General features: G+C 35.7%; 1 pseudogene; it reads right to left on the bottom strand.

Annotated features, from left to right (window-relative positions):
- Positions 1-17,100: 17,100 nt before the first annotated feature.
- On the bottom strand, positions 17,101-17,270 carry LOC147350168 (U2 spliceosomal RNA; annotated as a pseudogene).
- Between the last annotated feature and the right edge of the window lie 1,320 nt (positions 17,271-18,590).

Genomic DNA, 18,590 nt, shown 5'->3' with positions numbered 1-18,590 from the left:
GGATTTGGGGCAAGTTGAGAAGGGGACGACAGAGGATGAGATGGCTGGATGGCATCACTGACTCGATGGACGTGAGTCTGAGTGAACTCTGGGAGTTGCTGATGGACAGGGAGGCCTGGCATGCTGCAATTCATGGGGTCGCAAAGAGTCGGACTCGACTGAGCAACTCTTCTGATCTGATCTGAACATAGAAATTATATTAATTTTTATTATTTTCTTTAAAGCATCCTCATAATCTCTCATCTTATCATTCAGTTTTCTTTCTTATATATCAAATGAGTATATTAGCACATAAGCTTAAATATGACAATGAGCAAAATTTATAAAGATGCTCACATAAAAGCTGAGGATTGTAATTTATCCTTTCAATCCAAATTAATGTGTTGAAGTGGAATAGAAGCTACTTTATATTTATTTATAAATTTAAGTTGCTCAATTCCTCCAAGAACATTGGAATTATTATTTACCCTAGTCTTTCTTAATTAGCCTCTTTATATCTTTTAATGACTAGCCCATGCAGCAATGAGAGACAATGGATTATGCCTTACCACTTAATTCTACATTTTGAAATGCATTAATGGTTCTTGTCATTCATATTATGTGAGTGTCACTTCCTTGACAACATGCTGACAACATGTCAATAAGACTGAAGATGCAGGATTAATTCTCAAGAGTGATGATCTGAACTGATTCATTTATCTACAAACAAGTAAACATTTCCCCTTTTCTTTTAGTTTCTATGTGACAGCATCATTATCATACATGACTTTTATAATATAAAAATTAAAAACAATTTATCTGAACACATAAATATCCTGAAATATTTTAAAGATAATTCAATTAAAATAATATATATTATTCATACATATATATATATATATGTTGAGTCAAGGAAATTGTAAATATATTTGTATGAGTGGTTAGTTTGAAATATTGTTGCAGGTAGAGACTAGCTATCTTTATGTTGGGTGAGCCACTTACATTGAAAGTCAGTTACAAGTGACTTTTGGAAACAGTTTAAATGTGAAACAACAACAACAAAAACCACTATGTTCAAGGAGATCAAAGTTCCCTGAGGAACTAAGAAAAAATATTCAAATTATGTGCTCACTGATACATCTGTTGGGTGATCTTTAAAGTTCTACTTTCTCCTGTAATATTATTTTGCTTTTTGCCTACATCAGATCAGATCAGATCAGATCAGTCGCTCAGTCGTGTCCGACTCTTTGCGACCCCATGAATCGCAGCACGCCAGGCCTCCCTGTCCCGCACCAACACCCGGAGTTCACTCAAACTCACGTCCATCGAGTCAGTGATGCCATCCAGCCATCTCATCCACTGTCATCCCCTTCTCCTGCCCCCAATCCCTCCCAGCATCAGAGTCTTTTCCAATGAGTCAACTCTTCGCATGATGTGGCCAAAGTACTGGAGTTTCAGCTTTAGCATCATTCCTTCCAAAGAAATCCCAGGGCTGATCTCCTTCAGAATGGACTGGTGGATCTCCTTGCAGTCCAAGGAATTCTCAAGAGTCTTCTCCAACACCACAGTTCAAAGGCATCAATTCTTCGGCGCTCAGCCTTCTTCACAGTTCAACTCTCACATCGATACATGACCACTGGAAAAACCATAGCCTTGACTAGATGGACCTTTGTTGGTAAAGTAATGTCTCTGCTCTTGAATATGCTATCTAGGTTGGACATAACTTTCCTTCCAAGGAGTAAGCGTCTTTTAATTTCATGCCTGCAGTCACCATCTGCAGTGATTTTGGAGCCCAGAAAAATAAAGTCTGACACTGTTTCCACTGTTTCCCCATCTATTTCCCATGAAGTGATGGGACCGGATGTCATGATCTTCGTTTTCTGAATGTTGAGCTTTAAGCCAACTTTTTCACTCTCCACTTTCACTTTCATCAAGAGGCTTTTTAGTTCCTCATCACTTTCTGCCATAAGGGTGATGTCACCTGCATATCTGAGGTTATTGATATTTCTTCTGGCAATCTTGATACCAGCTTGTGTTTCTTCCAGTCCAGTGTTTCTCATGATGTACTCTGCATATAAGTTAAATAAACAGGGTGACAATATACAGCCTTGACATAATCCTTTTCCTATTTGGAACCAGTCTGTTGTTCCATGTCCAGTTCTAACTGTTGCTTCCTGACCTGCATACAAATTTCTTAAGAGGCAGATCAGGTGGTCTGGTATTCCCATCTCTTTCAGAATTTTCCACAGTTTATTGTGATCCACACAGTCATAGGATGAGCATATGCTTCACATTTACCAGGACACTCTCATTTAGCTACTGCCTATTTGGTGTATGTTTTAGTAACCTCATCTCCCTCTCAAAAGAGCCCTGGCTTTGGCAACAAAGTATGTACTTACTCTACAAATATAAAATAGTAAAACACTTTCCACTTTTAGTCATTTTTTATAGCAATCAAGGGGAACTTTCAGTATCTTCTGCATGTGAACAATATCAAAAGCCATTTACTAATCCTGAAATTCCGCTAAAAAAAAAAGTTCTCATTTATGGTATATGATGAGAAATTGTTCTAAGGATGTATATTTTCCAACATATTATAGTTAGGTTAGCAAGCAAAAATAAAAGTCAAAGAATTTCAAGAACACCTAATGTTTTCAAATGTCTTCTGTTATATATCACATGAGGGATAAAATGGATTAGCCCTTGAGAAGTGATGAAGGGATACAAAATTAATATTTTGGAAATGAAACAGTTTGGGAGATATCAAGTGACACATCCGGCCAGCTGTACCAATGAAGATTAGAAGTCACTTAACTTGACTTGGTCAATTTACTTTTACTACATCACACAGCCTTTAATTATTAGAGCAGCTGGGCCATAGCTATTTACGTAGTTTCCGGATATAAAAATCTATATTCTCCAAAAGTATTGAAGATAAGCAAAAGAAGTAATAAAAATTAAATTCAAAGTTAAAATAAAGGAATTAAAGGGATATATATATATATATATATCTATATATATATATAGATATAGATATTGATATAGATATATATATGCATGCACGCTAAGTTGCTCCAATAGTGTCTGATTTGCAACCCTATGGACTATAGCTTGCCAGGCTTCTCTGTCTACAGGAATCTCCAGGCAAGAATGCCGGAGTGAGTGGCCATGTCCTTCTTCAGGGGATCTTCTTGTATGTAGTATGGTAACCTATAGCCCACAATTTAGAAAGGATACAAATTAGTCTTTTTTCTTCATAAATGTAATTACTTATAAACACTATTCTTTCTTAGGAAGCCATATAATTTCGGTATGTGTTTTAGTTTAAGTTACTCCCAATCTGCTTCTAATTATTTTTAAATGTTGTATTGAGATTAATTTCAGTGGTACTAATGTATATAATTTAAATAAAAACATGAAATCAAATTACCTCTGGCTTATGCAATATTTAAGAAAATCAGCTTAAATGGGGGAATAGTGGAATTAAGTACTGTGTATTATTGAAATGTATAAGTTAATGCTTTCCTAGTGTTTTAAGTAAAGGGATTGGCATGGAATCTTTAGTTGTGAATTAAAGTGCTGGGACAGAAGTGTTACATGAGCAGCAACATGAATGAGCAAGGAAGGATTATCACAGAAAAGAAACAAGAGCTGTTCTTTAGGGAGCTCTAAATAAGGTTTAGTAAGTACAATCAAATTTTTCCTTTTCCTTTCCTTTTATGTTTTATTGCTTGCTATTTTATTTTTATAGTAATTACATTTACCTATTTCTCCTTGTATATAAAAGAGCATATTCTTCCTTCTATGTAGAATGATAAAATGGTGCCAATTTGATTTAGTGCAGTGACTTTCTTTGGATTTTATTGAAATAATCTTTGCATAAAATCCAGTGGTGAGAAAAGGTTTAAAATAATAGCAAGGCCATTTAAATGAAATATCCAGAATAGTCAAATCCATAGACAGAAGGACTTCCCAGTTGGCACCACCATTAAAGAACCTGCCTGTCAGTGTAGGAGACATAGAGACTAGGATTCAGTCTCTGGATTGGGAAGATCCCCTGGTGTAGGAAATGGCAATGCACTCCAGTAGTCTTGCCTGGAGAACCCCATGGACAGAGGAGCCTGGTGGGCTACAGTCCATGGATTAGCAAAGAATTGGACATGACTGAAGCAACTTAGCAGCAGCAGGATACACATACAAACAGTTCATAGAACATAGTATTAAAAAAAAAAAGATAAAAAAATGCACAGAAGACAAAGTCCATTTTCCCAAAGAAAATATACAGATGGCTAACAGGAACATGAAAAGGTACTCAGTGTTACTAATTTTTAGCAAAATGCAAATCAAAATCACAATGGGGTATCATTTCACACAAGTCATGATGACCATAATCATAAAGTCCATAAATAAAAAATGTTAAGGGTGTAGAGAAAAGGGAACCCTCCAACAGTGTTGGTGGGAATACCAATTGTTGCAGCCACTCTGAATAATATAAAGATTCCTTAAACAACTAAAAATAGAACTACCATATGACACAGTAATCTCACTCTTGGGCATATACCCAGAAAAAAAGATTAATTCAAAAAGATACATGCACCTAAATGCAAAATTAACAATAGCCAAGACATGGAAACCACCCAAGTGCAGATCAACAGACAACTGGCTTAAAATGATGATGTGGTATATATACAGACACAGACACACACATACCCACACACGATGGAACATCACTCAGTCGTAAAAAAGAATGAAATATTGCCATTTTCAGCAACATGAATAGACCTAGGCAATATTATACTTGGTGAAGAGAAAATCAAATACTATATGATATGATTCATATGCGGAATCTAAGAAACTAATACAAACAAATCTATATACAAAACAGAAAGACTCACAGACATAAAAATAAAAATTATGGTTACCAAAGGGGAGAGGGAAGTAAAGGGACAAATTAAGAGTACAGTATTAATATATATAAATTTGGCCACCTCATGCGAAGAGTTGACTCATTGGAAAAGACTGATGCTGAGAGGGATTGGGGGCAGGAGGAGATGGGGATGACAGAGGAGGAGATGGCTGGATGGCATCACCAACTTGACGAACCTGAGTTTCAGTGAACTCCGGGAGTTGGTGATGGACAGGGAGGCCTGGTGTGCTGTGATACATGGGGTCGCAAAGAGTCGGACACGACTGAGCGACTGAACTGATACATAAAACAGATCAGCAACAAAGATGTACTGCATAGTGCATGGCATTATATCCAATATCTAATAACCTATAATGGAATGTAATCTGAAAAGAAAAAAAGAACTTAATCACTATGTCCTGTACTTGAAACTAACATAGTATTATAAATAAACTCACTTCAATAAGAAAAAAAAAAAAAGTAGCTGGTAAGTACAAAGATAAATATGGAAGTGCTTTAGAAGACACAGAGATATAAAGGTGTGTTTCCAAGAATCTCATATAGGGTAGCATCTAAGAGTAGAGAAATCCTATGTTAATATTTGTCTTGCTTATTTCTCCAGTAAGACTGCTTTTTTCTGGAATTTCTTATTCTTTTTGGTAATGCCAATGAAAGCCAAAGACTGTACTTACTAATTAAGATACAATCTGTGTATAAAACCCAATGCGTGTGTGCATCCTCAGCCTCTGACTCTTTGTGACCCCATGATACTCTAGCCTACCAGGCTCCTCTGTCCATGGGATTTTCCAGGCAAGAATACTAGAGTGTGTAGACATTTCCTTCTTCAGCGTATCTTTCCAACCCAGGTATCCAACCCATGTCTTCTGAGGGAGACACATCTTGCATTACATAAAACTTTGGGCCTTTAACAATTCACACAATAATTTAAATGAAATAGCAATCTTTTGGAAAAGCACTTAGTATATGCAGAGAAAAATTAAAATGTCTGTCATATTTATAAAATGTAGATATTCTGTTCCCTTTGATGTAAATGACTGAAATCCTATTGATCTTGATAATCACAGACTCATGGCATCATTGTCAAATCAGTCTCAATCCAACTTTACTGCCATGGTGTCTATTGTTCTATTATCCATAATATTAGGTACCAGGAAACTATATCACTTTGTTTCCTTTCTTTCTGCCAGTGTTTATGCATTTCACTCCACTGGTAAATTCTCCAAGACATAGTAGCAAGGTAGTCTGAAATCTAATTGTCTTGAGTTTTGACTTCAACTCATACAGCTTGGATAAGTCATTTACTCTTTCAAAGATTAGAATTCTCATGTACATAAAGGGAAGAAAAGCAGTAATAACACAGGTACCACCAAAATAATATATTTGGTAAAAAACCCTGATGCTGGGAAAAATTGAAGCAGGAGGAGAAGGGGATGACAGGATGAGATAGTTGGATGGCATCACCGACTCAATGGACATGAGTCTGAGCAAGCTCTGGGAGTTGGTGATGGACAGGGAAGCCTAGCATTCTGCAGTCCATGAGGTTGCAAATAGTCAGATAAGACAGAGGGACTAACCTGCAGGATTCAATAAATGCTAGATAGACATTGTTACTTTTTTTTTTAATCAAATCGGAGCTGGAACACCTCCTTCAATTCCTTTTAGAGTTGGATATATATTTTATCTCTTTAGATCTCCAAATCAAACTGTACTTAAAAAAATAGTTTAATTTTACCTTCCATCTCCAATACCTAATTCATTGCTAATGTGCATTTATTTTATATGATTGATTTATTTTTTTCATAAATTCAAGTAGTGTAATTATCAGTAGCATTTTCTGGTGAATGAAAACTATCCAGAACATACTAAATAACAAGTGTCATATTCATTTAAAGCTACAAAGTTTACAATGTGAGAGAGTGGGGAAAAGTTGTTATTCAACAATGAGAGATGGGACTTTGAAAGTAATTCAAGTATATGACCCAGTGGTGGCCTTTGTTCAGATGCTCTCTCCTGACAGTCAGAGATGTGTTGTTGATGAACCTAGAATATTAACGCCAGAATGTTGAAATCAAGATACCTGATGTCCTCTGCCGGCATTCAGAAGTTGTTTTGTGGAATTTACTCGACGTTTAAATGCTCTTTTGATGAATTTGTGGGGGAGAAAGTGTTCTCCCTGTCCTACTCCTCCACCATCTTCAGAAAATAAATGACCCAATCAAAAAATGGGCCAAAGATCTAAATAGACATTTCTCCAAAGAAGACATACAGATGGCTAACAAACACATGAAAAGATGCTCAACATCACTCCTTATCAGAGAAATGCAAATCAAAACCACTATGAGGTACCATTTCACGCCAGTCAGAATGGCTGCGATCCAAAAGTCTACAAATAATAAATGCTGGAGAGGGTGTGGAGAAAAGGGAACCCTCTTACACTGTTGGTGGGAATGCAAACTAGTACAGCCACTATGGAGAACAGTGTGGAGATTCCTTAAAAAACTGGAAATAGAACTGCCTTATGATCCAGCAATCCCACTGCTGGGCATACACACTGAGGAAACCAGAAGGGAAAGAGACACGTGTACCCCAATGTGCATCGCAGCACTGTTTATAATAGCCAGGACATGGAAGCAACCTAGATGTCCATCAGCAGATGAATGGATAAGAAAGCTGTGGTACATATACACAATGGAGTATTACTCAGCCATTAAAAAGAATACATTTGAATCAGTTCTAATGAGGTGGATGAAACTGGAGCCTATTATACAGAGTGAAGTAAGCCAGAAGGAAAAACATAAATACAGTATACTAACGCATATATATGGAATTTAGAAAGATGGTAACGATAACCCTGTATACGAGACAGCAAAAGAGACACTGATGTATAGAACAGTCTTATGGACTCTGTGGGAGAGGGAGAGGGTGGGAAGATTTGGGAGAATGGCATTGAAACATGTGAAATGTCATGTATGAAACGAGATGCCAGTCCAGGTTCAGTGCACGATGCTGGATGTTTGGGGCTGGTGCGCTGGGATGGCCCAGGGGGATGGTATGGGGAGGGGGGAGGGAGGAGGGTTCAGGATGGGGAGCACGTGTATACCTGAAATATTTTTAATTTTAAAAATTAAAAAAAAATAAATAAATAAATGTTGATAACTAAAAAACAAACAAACAAACAAACAAACAAAAAAAGATACCTGCCTCTCATGGTATAAATTCAAAGAGAGATTGCAACCCATATCAAGGTTTGCAAAATGAACCTAAACACGTTTGCCAATCATGGGAAAAAGTAACACTAGGTACTGCTACAAAGCCATCATGTTTGTAAAAAAGATTAAAGCAATAACCAGAGAACAGAGAACAGGCAAATCTGGCAAAGAGAACGGCCTCTGGACCATGAATCTTTCTTTTCTCTTGAAACCATAAATGATCTTTTATACTTGACACATTTTTCAAATTGACCTCTAAAACTTTTATCATTGATGAAAATAATAGCAACGATGTATCTTCCACCACATTTTAAATTATTTGTCCAGCCTAAACGTATTTAATTTACTCAGATAATTTTGAGTCTGCAATCACTCATTGAAAGAATAAACTTTTTAAAAGTCATATACTTTGCATTTTTTTCTTTGAACTTCGATTTCAATTCCACTTCTCCAAAAAATTCCTACAATAAATATTTTATACATATGTTTATACACATATTTCAAAACAAAGCATACTGTGTATATTTAGATTGTTTATAATTTACATATAATTTAAGACATATTTCCTGTACCAAATAGGCTTTACTTTATCAAAACATTTATTCTGGCTTGAGAGCATTTCATTTATTAGTGGTTCATTGTTGGCCATAATAACATTATATATTACAACTTTTAAAAATGTTAAATCATAAAATAAATTTTATTGAAATTGCAGTTAATTAAGATGTGTAGCATGGTTATAAAGCTTATATAAGGATGTCCTTAGATATTATATTTATAATTACCTCCTTGCTTAATGGTCCTGAGATTTTTACGTTATAGGGCAATGCATCTTATTGCGACGTAAGGTGCACTTATTCTTATGAAAATGACAGAAGCATAATTGTGGAGGAGGTTAGAATAGGAAATATAGTTGTCAAGAAGGTCACGCTAGGAAAAAAGTTTAGACAGAGGTAAAGGGTCAGGAAGAATCTGTGCATGAGTTTTTAGAAAGTTTTCCTGTGATGCCAAATGTACATATATCACAGGATGGAAACCACTGTTTTATATGATCTGTGAGATTTTCCTCAATTCATTCATGTGGGTTAGCCAGTTCACATTAGAAGAACATAGGAGTATGGGATGGAAACGGAAAGAGCAGAAATGTGAATTTATGGATTAGATGCTGTAGGTAATCAATGATTACCCTCCCCATTTTGACTCAAGAGGCCTCTGGTTTCCATGTGAAGGAGTTCCTCCACACTCTACTCCTTGCTAGATTCAGAAATGTAGGCATACTAATGAACATGTCCTTTGTGGATACACTTTAATTACGTAAGTTCATTTCTAAGAATTTCCTGGATAATGTTGGAAATCATAATTAACTAAGACACTCCAGTGCCATTTAATGAAGAACTGTCTTTGGTCACTATGGTCAGACTTTCGCAGCAACTTAGTATGTTTTAAAAGTAATGAGAAAATTTAAATACTTCATGGATAATTATATGCCACAAATAATAACTTACACTTTAACTCTTTCAGTATATTTAGATCTAATTTAAAAAAAAGTGTTTGGTCCATTTATTTATTTTTTATATTGCAGGTTCTTGGACTGTATAACTGTTTGGAGAGTTTATACTAATCATTGTAGACATTTCTAAAAACAGAAGTGAGTACAAAACTGGGCTTCTATAAATGCTGAATACACTCTGAATTAAGAATCCTTGTCTGGCTCAACAGTTTACTGAAAACATAGGGATATTGTACTCTAAAAATCAAACTTCTTATTCATGTAAGCATTATTCATCAGCCTTGTTGGGTCTTCCAAAACATTCTTCCTTGTGCTTTATAGATCATCCATTTTAAAAACATATTTTTCAGACTCCACCAGACTCCAGTTGGTAATACTGAATGAAAATTCTCTAAAAAATCACTTTTACTTACAGTGCTGATGTCAAACATTCAAGCAGACAAGGCTATCAGGTTGGTTGTCTTCTAAATAACTCAAGGAGATTTCAGAAATTGAACACAATCACTTTTGTATGTAGCACACAGAAAGTAAATTTGTTTCTTTTATATGTTTATTTTTTAATGGAGCATAATTGCTTCACCAGAAAATAAATTTGAATAGAAATCTTACTTTTCTGTCCCAATAATATATTCTTTCAATATTCTACTAGTGTCTTACTTAAAATCTTCTAATCCTATGAAATTGTATTCTATAATATCATTCTTTTAAAGAGTATATAGAACATGTAGGATTTAAACTCAATGTAATTTACTTACTTTTTAACAAAAATGACACTATGTGGAAAAATAGTATTTTCGTTAACATGAACAATGCCAATTTGTTAATTTCAAAATCAAAATATTTATCTCAATTATCTCTATTACTTCATTTACAATTATTTTAAGGACATTTTCCTCACTAGATATTCTTATAAAGTTTTATCATTAAAAATACTGATTTATCAGAGAAATAAGAAAGTATACTTGAAATGACAAAAAATGTTAAAATTTCATCCTCACCTTACATACTTGATCCTAAGCAAAGAAAAATTGAATGAAAAAAAAAAAAAAACAAACAAAGGGATAGACTTTACCTTATCTGTTGTGATATATTTCATTTCCCTAAATATGACCTATTTCTTGAATAGCATATGTTTAATGGGTTTAGTGATGAATATCACCTCTGACTGTTTAAATTTTGTTTCCTCAATCTCTTCACAACCTTTATGGTTTTATTTTCTTTTATTCTGAATAAGTCTCTACAATTTCTGTAAATCAAGTACGAAAATCAGTGCTTAAAAGAAAAAAAAAAAAAGAAGCAAAAGGGATGTGAAGGATGGAGCACTTTACTTGGAGTGTCTGAATAAGGACCACCAAAAAGTTGGTGGAGTGGATCAAAATGGCACTGTGATTTGATGAAAGTAGTAGGTTATATTTTTGTTGAAACAGATGACTGATGCAATGAAATTAAAAGACTTTTTTTTTTCTTGGAAGGAAAGCTATGAGACAGCATATTAAGAACTGGAGACATTACTTTGCCAACAAAGGTCCATATAGTAAAAGTTATGGGTTTTCCAGCAGTTATGTACAGATGTAAGAGTTGGACCAAAGGCTGAGAGCTGAAGAATTATGCTTCTGAATTGTAGAGCTGGAGAAGACCTTTGAGAGTCTCTTGGACAACAAGGAAATCACACCAGTCAATCCTAAAGGGAATCAATCCTGACTATTCGTTGGAAGGACTGATGCTGAAGCTGAAGCTCCAATACTTTGGGCACCTGATGCAAAGACCTGACTCACTGGGAAAAAACCTTGATGCTGGGAAAGAGAGAAGGCAAAAGGAAAAGAGGTTGGCAGAGGGTGCATTGGTTAGATAGCAGCACTGACTCAATGGACATGAATTTGAGCAAACTGTGGGAGATAGTGAAGAACAAGGAAGCCTGGTGTGTTGCAGTCCATGGGCTAGTGATGACAGAAACAACAGAGTGACAGAACAGCAATAAAGGCAGAAGTACTTCCAACATAACTTAAAAGCTGTGACTTTAGAGTCAGAAAGATAGGGATAAATATTAAGAATCAAACTTAAATATCAATAAGAGCAAAATTCCTACAAGAAAAAAAGTATAAGGAAATAATTTAGAGTAGAATTAGGAGCAGAGGACTACCCAGATATACATGAACCAAACCTTGAAGTGGCATTCATACTCCGAATCTATTCTTACTCCACTTAAAAGAATTCAGTCACATGGTCATACTAACATCAAAGATTGCTGCAAAATTTAATCTGGTTACATCCTAGTTAGAAAGGAACTCGGGGAGACCAATTCCAACAGAGCATGTTTATCATTTAGCTTTAGTTTTCTCAGTTCCCTTCTGTATAATCCCTTCCTTTCCTCTGTATAATCCCTTCTGATTATACAGTGGAAGTGAGAAATAGATTTAAGGGACTAGATCTGATAGACAGAGTGTCTGAGGAACTATGGACACTTTGAGATATTGTATAGGAGACAGGGATCAAGACAATCCCCAATAAAAAGGAATGCAAAAAAGCAAAATGGCTGTCTGAGGAGAGGTCACAAATAGCTGTGAAAAGAAGAGAAGTGAAAAGCAAAGGAGAAAAGGAAACATATACCCATGTGAATTCAGAGTTCCAAAGAATAGCAAGGAGAGATAAGAAAGCCTTCCTCAGCAATCAATACAAAGAAATACAGGAAAACAACAGAATGGGAAAGACTATAGATCTCTTCAAGAAAATTAGAGATACCAAGAGAACATTTCATGCAAAGACAGGCTTGATAAAGGACAGAAATGGTACGGACCTAACAGAAGCAGAAGATATTAAGAAGAGGTGGCAAAAATACACAGAACTGTACAAAAAAGATCTTCATGATCCAGGTAATCACAATGGTGTGAACACTCACCTAGAACCAGACATCCTGGAATGTGAAGTCAAGTGGTCCTTAGGAAGCATCACTATTAACAAAGCTAGTGGAAGTAATGGAATTCCAGTTGAACCATTTCAAATCCTAAAAGATGATGCTGTGAAAGTGCTGCACTCAATATGCCAGCAAATTTGGGAAACTTAGCAGTGGTCACAAGACTGAAAAAGTCAGTTTTCATTCCAATCCCAAAGAAAGGCAATGCTAAAGAATGCTCAAACTACCACACAATTGCCCTCATCTCACACGCTAGTAAAGTAATTCTCAAAATTCTCCAAGCCAGGCTTCACCAATATGTGAACCATGAACTTCCAGATGTTAAAGCTGGCTTTAGAAAAGGCAGAGGAACCAGAGATCAAATTGCCAACATCTACTGGATCATCAAAAAAGCAAGAGAGTTCTAGAAAAACATCTATTTCTGCTTTATTGACTATGCCAAAGCCTTTGACTGTATGCATCACAATAAACTGAGGAAAATTCTGAAAGAGATGGGCATACCAGACCACCTGATCTGCCTCTTGAGAAACCTGTATGCAGGCCAGGAAGGAACAGTTAGAACTGGACATGGAACAACAGACTGGTTCCAAATAGGAAAAGGAGTACATCAAGGCTAGATATTGTCACCCTGCTTATTTAATTTATATGCAGAGTACATCATGAGAAACTGTGGGCTGGAAGAAGCACAAGCTGGAATCAAGATTGCCGGGAGAAATATCAATAACCTCAGATATGCAGATGACACCACCCTTATGACAGAAAGTGAGGAAGAACTAAAAAGCCTCTTGATGAAAGTGAAAGAGGAGAGTGAAAAAGTTGGCTTAAAGCTCAACATTCAGAAAACGAAGATCATGGTATCTGGTCCCATTAGTTCATGGCAAATAGATGGGGAAACAGTGGAAACAGGACAGACTTTATTTTTGGGGCTCCAAAATCACTGCAGATTGTTTTTGCAGCCATGAAATTAAAAGACACTTACTCCTTGGAAGGAAAGTATGACCAACCTAGACAGCATATTAAGAAGCAGAGACATTACTTTTTCAACAAAAGTCTGTCTAGTCAAGGCTATGGTTTTTCCAGTAGTCATGTGTGGATGTGAGAGTTGGACTATAAAGAAAGCTGAGTGCTGAAGAATTGGTGCTTTTTAATTGTGGTGTTGGAGAAGACCCTTGAGAGTCTCTTGGACTGCAAGGAGATCCAACTAGTCCATCCTAAAGGAGATCATTCCTGGGTGTTCATTGGAAGGACTGATGTTGAGGCTGAAACGCCAATACTTTGGCCACCTGATGTGAAGAGCTGACTCATTTGAAAAGGACCTGATGCCTGAGAGATTGAGGGCAGTAGGAGAAGGTTGGATGGCATCACCAACTCAATTGACATTGGTTTGGGTAGACTCTGCCAGTTGGTGATGGACAGGGAGGCCTGGCTTGCTGTGGTTCATGGGGTTGCAAAGAGTCGGAAACGACTGAGCGACTGAACTGAACTGACGTCTGGGAGTTGATGATGAACAGGGAAGCCTGACATCCTCCAGTTCATGTGGTCACAAAGAGTCAGACACGCCTGAGTGACTGAACTGACTGAACTTAAGTCTTACTGGTGACTTATGTATACCCACTCAGAGAGCAAATTCCAAAGAAAAGAAATTGCCATGGAAATCCAACTCACTAGATTTGAAAAGAAAGAGATTTTTCTTCTGAACATTTGCTCCAGGATTGGAGAAAATTTGGACTCAGCACTGCAAAAGCATTTTTCTATAAACTGTCTTAATCTTTTCCCACTCCAACATCATATTTCTTTTCATATTCATGCTCTGGAGAGAGATACAAGATCAACTGAACTGACTTTTCAACATTATTTTGAACATTTTCCCCAGAAACAAGAGTTTTACACTCTAGTATCTGATAGCTGTTATGATTCCTATTTAAGGAAGTTAAAAATCTGGATTCTCTATTTAACATCCTTGATAGTGGATTTTGAATTTTTTCTTTTAATAAGTAAGATATTAATTTCAGAATTCAACTAGCTATAAATGTCACATTTCATGGAAAGAACTCAGCTCACTAACCATCTTTATGATGCCTATGGCAACTCCACACATGCCCAAAATAAACAAGGTTGTAGGGACCAATTTATTATCAGTGTTGTTAACAGTTAACAAAACATAGAAAGTGAGGTGCCTAGGACACAAAATTGAAGGAGGTATTCACCTTCATTCTAAACTTCATTTTTTAAATTGTTTTCCAATTTAAAAATAAGTACCATCACCTCACAGACAACAAAGTTAGAAGTACTGTCCAAGACACATGTCTATTATTCCCCCATCCACGTATTAATGATGCTATAATATTCAAATTTCCTGATCTCATTCATAAATGCACCCTTCCCTCAATCTACAGTGTTTCAGCATGATTATTTCTTATACAGACTACATTAAATCATCTCTTAATTTATCTCACTCCTTCCTCCTGGTCTGATCTTTCTAAAATTCAGAACTAGTTCTTCTGTGCCTGTGTTCAAATAGTTCATTGTTGCTCAGTCAAAAAATGACATTCACACTATCATCTACTACTATTTACATCTACTACATTATGTCTCTCAGCCTATCTGGGAAGTTTTCAAATACATCATACTTTTTTGTTAATACATGTATTTTTTCTCTTACTAGACCTTTGTCTGACATTCAGTTCTTCTTGGAAGGAACTCCCTAATGTCTCGAGCCCAGGCCAAGCATCATTTACTCTATGAAGATTTCTCTCACCTTTCCCAAGGACAACTGAAACACTTTCATTTATTCCATAGCTTGTACAAATGTCTGCTATAGCATTTGCTATGGCATTTATTTTAAAACTCAAAGCTTGGAGTCAGTATATACATGCTCCTACTCTCTATTCACAGTTCTGATAGAAGAATTAAACATATGCCACTTTTTCAGCATATGTATTTTGAATGAATAAAGCCATAAAATATAATTCATCCACCCATCACGTGCTCAGTCATGCCCAGTACTTTGGGACTCCATGTACTGTAGCCCACCAGGCTTCTCTATCCATGGGATTCTCCAAGCAAGAATACTGGAGTGGGTTGTCATTTCCTCCTCCAGGGGATCTCCTTAACCCTGGGATTGAACCTGCATCTCATGCATTGCAGGTGGGCATTTTATTGCTTGAGCCATCGGGGAAGCCCATACAATATAATAAGAACAATGAAAAGTAAATCCTTCCATTTATAAAAATTTTAATTCATTCTTCACTCTTCCAGAATCTCCTAAACATTAAAAACTTAACACAAGCTCTGACACTCCAAAGTTAGGATCAGATGAATACAGTGTAGTATAACAAATTCTTCCTTCCCAAAAGATGTCTAAATATTTGCAATTCTGACTTCAATTCCCAAGGATCCTTTTAGTTCCTTAAGATGAATATCTCACTTCATGCCCATGAGATGCAACATGGGCTTGGAGGTCACATCGGAAATGACCTCTGCTCATGACTTAGCTCGGCTGAAGGCTAACGGTTTTCCCAAAGATAGCTGTAGACTCAGTTCCCAAGATAGGTTTGAAGACTTACCAGAACTGTTTCCATTTTTCTTCCTTCTCCTTCTGTGTCTACATAAGTTCTATAGAGAGCATTGTAAATTTTAAATTATATAATTTCATGATTTTGGCTTAGAGTGAAATTTAGAGAATGTTGGCTTTTTATATGCAAGGGTCTCCCCTATTACAATTCAATCCCTCTACAATTCAGTGGCATGTGCTTAAAACAATCAAAACTGAGGATACGTGACTAAAATTTACTCCTGAACAACTTACAGCCAAATTAACCTGAAACATTCAATTATACAGATATAACAGCTTTTCCATTTCAAGGTAATCAGGAATAAACAGCAAGCTATTCTCACAAATGACAATGATGCTATTTTAAATCAACAAAAATGACTTCTTTCTCAGTATAATATTGCTCTTTTATCTATAATTAACATCTATAGCAGATACTCCTTGGAGAAATACAGCATTTAGTTAACATCCAAATGATTAAACATCAACACACATTACACAGATACAGATAAAGACACATACACATATTGAAAAGTAATACCCACTGCCTGACATAATGTTGAATTTGCCTTGTTCTGGCAGACTTACAATGTCAACAGGGAAATAGACAGACTAAGAAACACATTTCTTAAAAGAAATGTACATTTTGTTTGGCAAAAACATGCATTTCTCTTTGACAAAAGTCTGCTAGAGGTAGTTGTAGTAAAATGAAAGTCTGAAGCTGGTAGAAACCAACTTTACAGCTGAATATTTTTAGGGTGAAAGAAATAAGGTGGGCTTGTGTCAAGTAGAAGAAAAAGATTGAGATGTAAAAGAATAGCAAAGAAGGATTGAGAAAATAAGTAGTATAATGAGATTAAGAAGACAAGATAAAAGTTGCAGGCAAATCTGAAAAATGATGAAGACCTCAAGATTCAAAGGGAAACAAACAAGCAAACAAAAAATAAAACTGAATTAGAAAGTAACTAATAAGCTAATATGAATCCCACTCCACCACAGATACATAACGTTAAATATTAAATATTTTCTCTGTGTACAGAGAAGGATGCTTGAATACGCAAGTGTAAACTTTCTTTTTTTTTTTTTTTTTCTATTTTTTCCTCGGATAGAGGACGTATCAGATATTAAACTGATAAGAACAGATACTACACTTGATCTTAGCCAAAAGGCCGAGAAGCGATCAAGTGTAAACTTTCTATCAGTGGTTTATGGTAGAAATGCAGAGATGACAAGTTTCTGCTGGCATCTAGATTCAAAGGAAGGAGATTATACCCCCTTCTTTGTTGGCTACATTGCATGCAGACCCTGCTAAATAGGGATTGAATGATGCCTTGACTGAATGAGGAATGTTTCAGCAATCCACATAATGCAAAATATCATGAAATGAGAATCAGATTCTACTGAGAGATTTATTTCCCTTTCAAATTTGATGTTATCTTTATAGCGTCATCTACTTCTCAAAATGATTTTAATCATTTTTAAAAGCAAGAATGTTAAATTCTTTCTTCTTCCTTTTTGTTTTCCTTCCTTTCCTAGATACAAATTTTATTACAAAATAATATTCCATTCCTATTAAATAAATTTTAAAAACTTTCACAGAAAAGAAGACAAATATCTAAATACAGAGAAAATATATTTAAAATATTTTATAGATTTGTCTAACGAATGCATGTATGCTCGACTCACTCAGTTGTGTCCAACTCTTTGTGACTCCAAGGACTGAAGCCCACCAGGGTCCTCTGTCCATGGAATTTCCCAGGTAAGAATACAGCAGTGGGTTGCCATTTCCTCCTACAAAGATCTTCCCAACCCAGGGATCAAACCCGTGTCTTATTTCTTATGTCTCCTGCATTGGCATGAGGGGTCCATTTTTTCAAAAAGGCATAATGCAGTACTTTTAAAAAATAAAACCTGGTACATATAAACATAGCAAAATTATTAAAAATCATATAGATAGAGCTTGATAATCCTTCCATTTAAAAGTTATATAAGTAGAAATTATACCCAAATACTCACCAATTAAGATACAAATGTCATACTGAATTATCACTCATATGTGTGTCTGTATGTTAGTTGCTTAGTTGTGTAGGACTCTTTGCTACTTCATGAACTGTAGTCTGCCATGGAACTACTCTGTCCATGAAATTTTCCAGACAAGAATACTGGCATGGGTTGCCATTTCCTTCTCCATGTCACTCATGTACTTTTAAATTAATTTTTAAACCCTATTGTATACAATGATTTTAACTATATGGTATAATTAAATGGAACAATGGAACAAACATTTCAGGCACAAATAAGATGTATCTAAAGGAGAAGTTTTATTTTTCATTTAAATATATTATATCAACTGTCAAAGAAAATAAAATTTCTGGATAATTTCTTAGCCTCCTATTTCAATCTTCCTCTTCATACAAAGCCATGATGTTAAAAATACTTCCTCAGACTTTTAAATTTGCCACCAATCTTTGATTAACAGAAGTAATGGAACTTGGAAAACA

Source organism: Bos grunniens, chromosome 20 (assembly GCF_055505025.1).
Source record: "Bos grunniens cultivar Pamir isolate PY7600 chromosome 20, Bosgru_T2T1.0, whole genome shotgun sequence".
NCBI classification, from domain to species: domain Eukaryota; kingdom Metazoa; phylum Chordata; class Mammalia; order Artiodactyla; family Bovidae; genus Bos; species Bos grunniens.
Note: the sequence above shows the minus strand (reverse complement) of the source record. Positions and strands in the feature narration are given on the sequence as shown.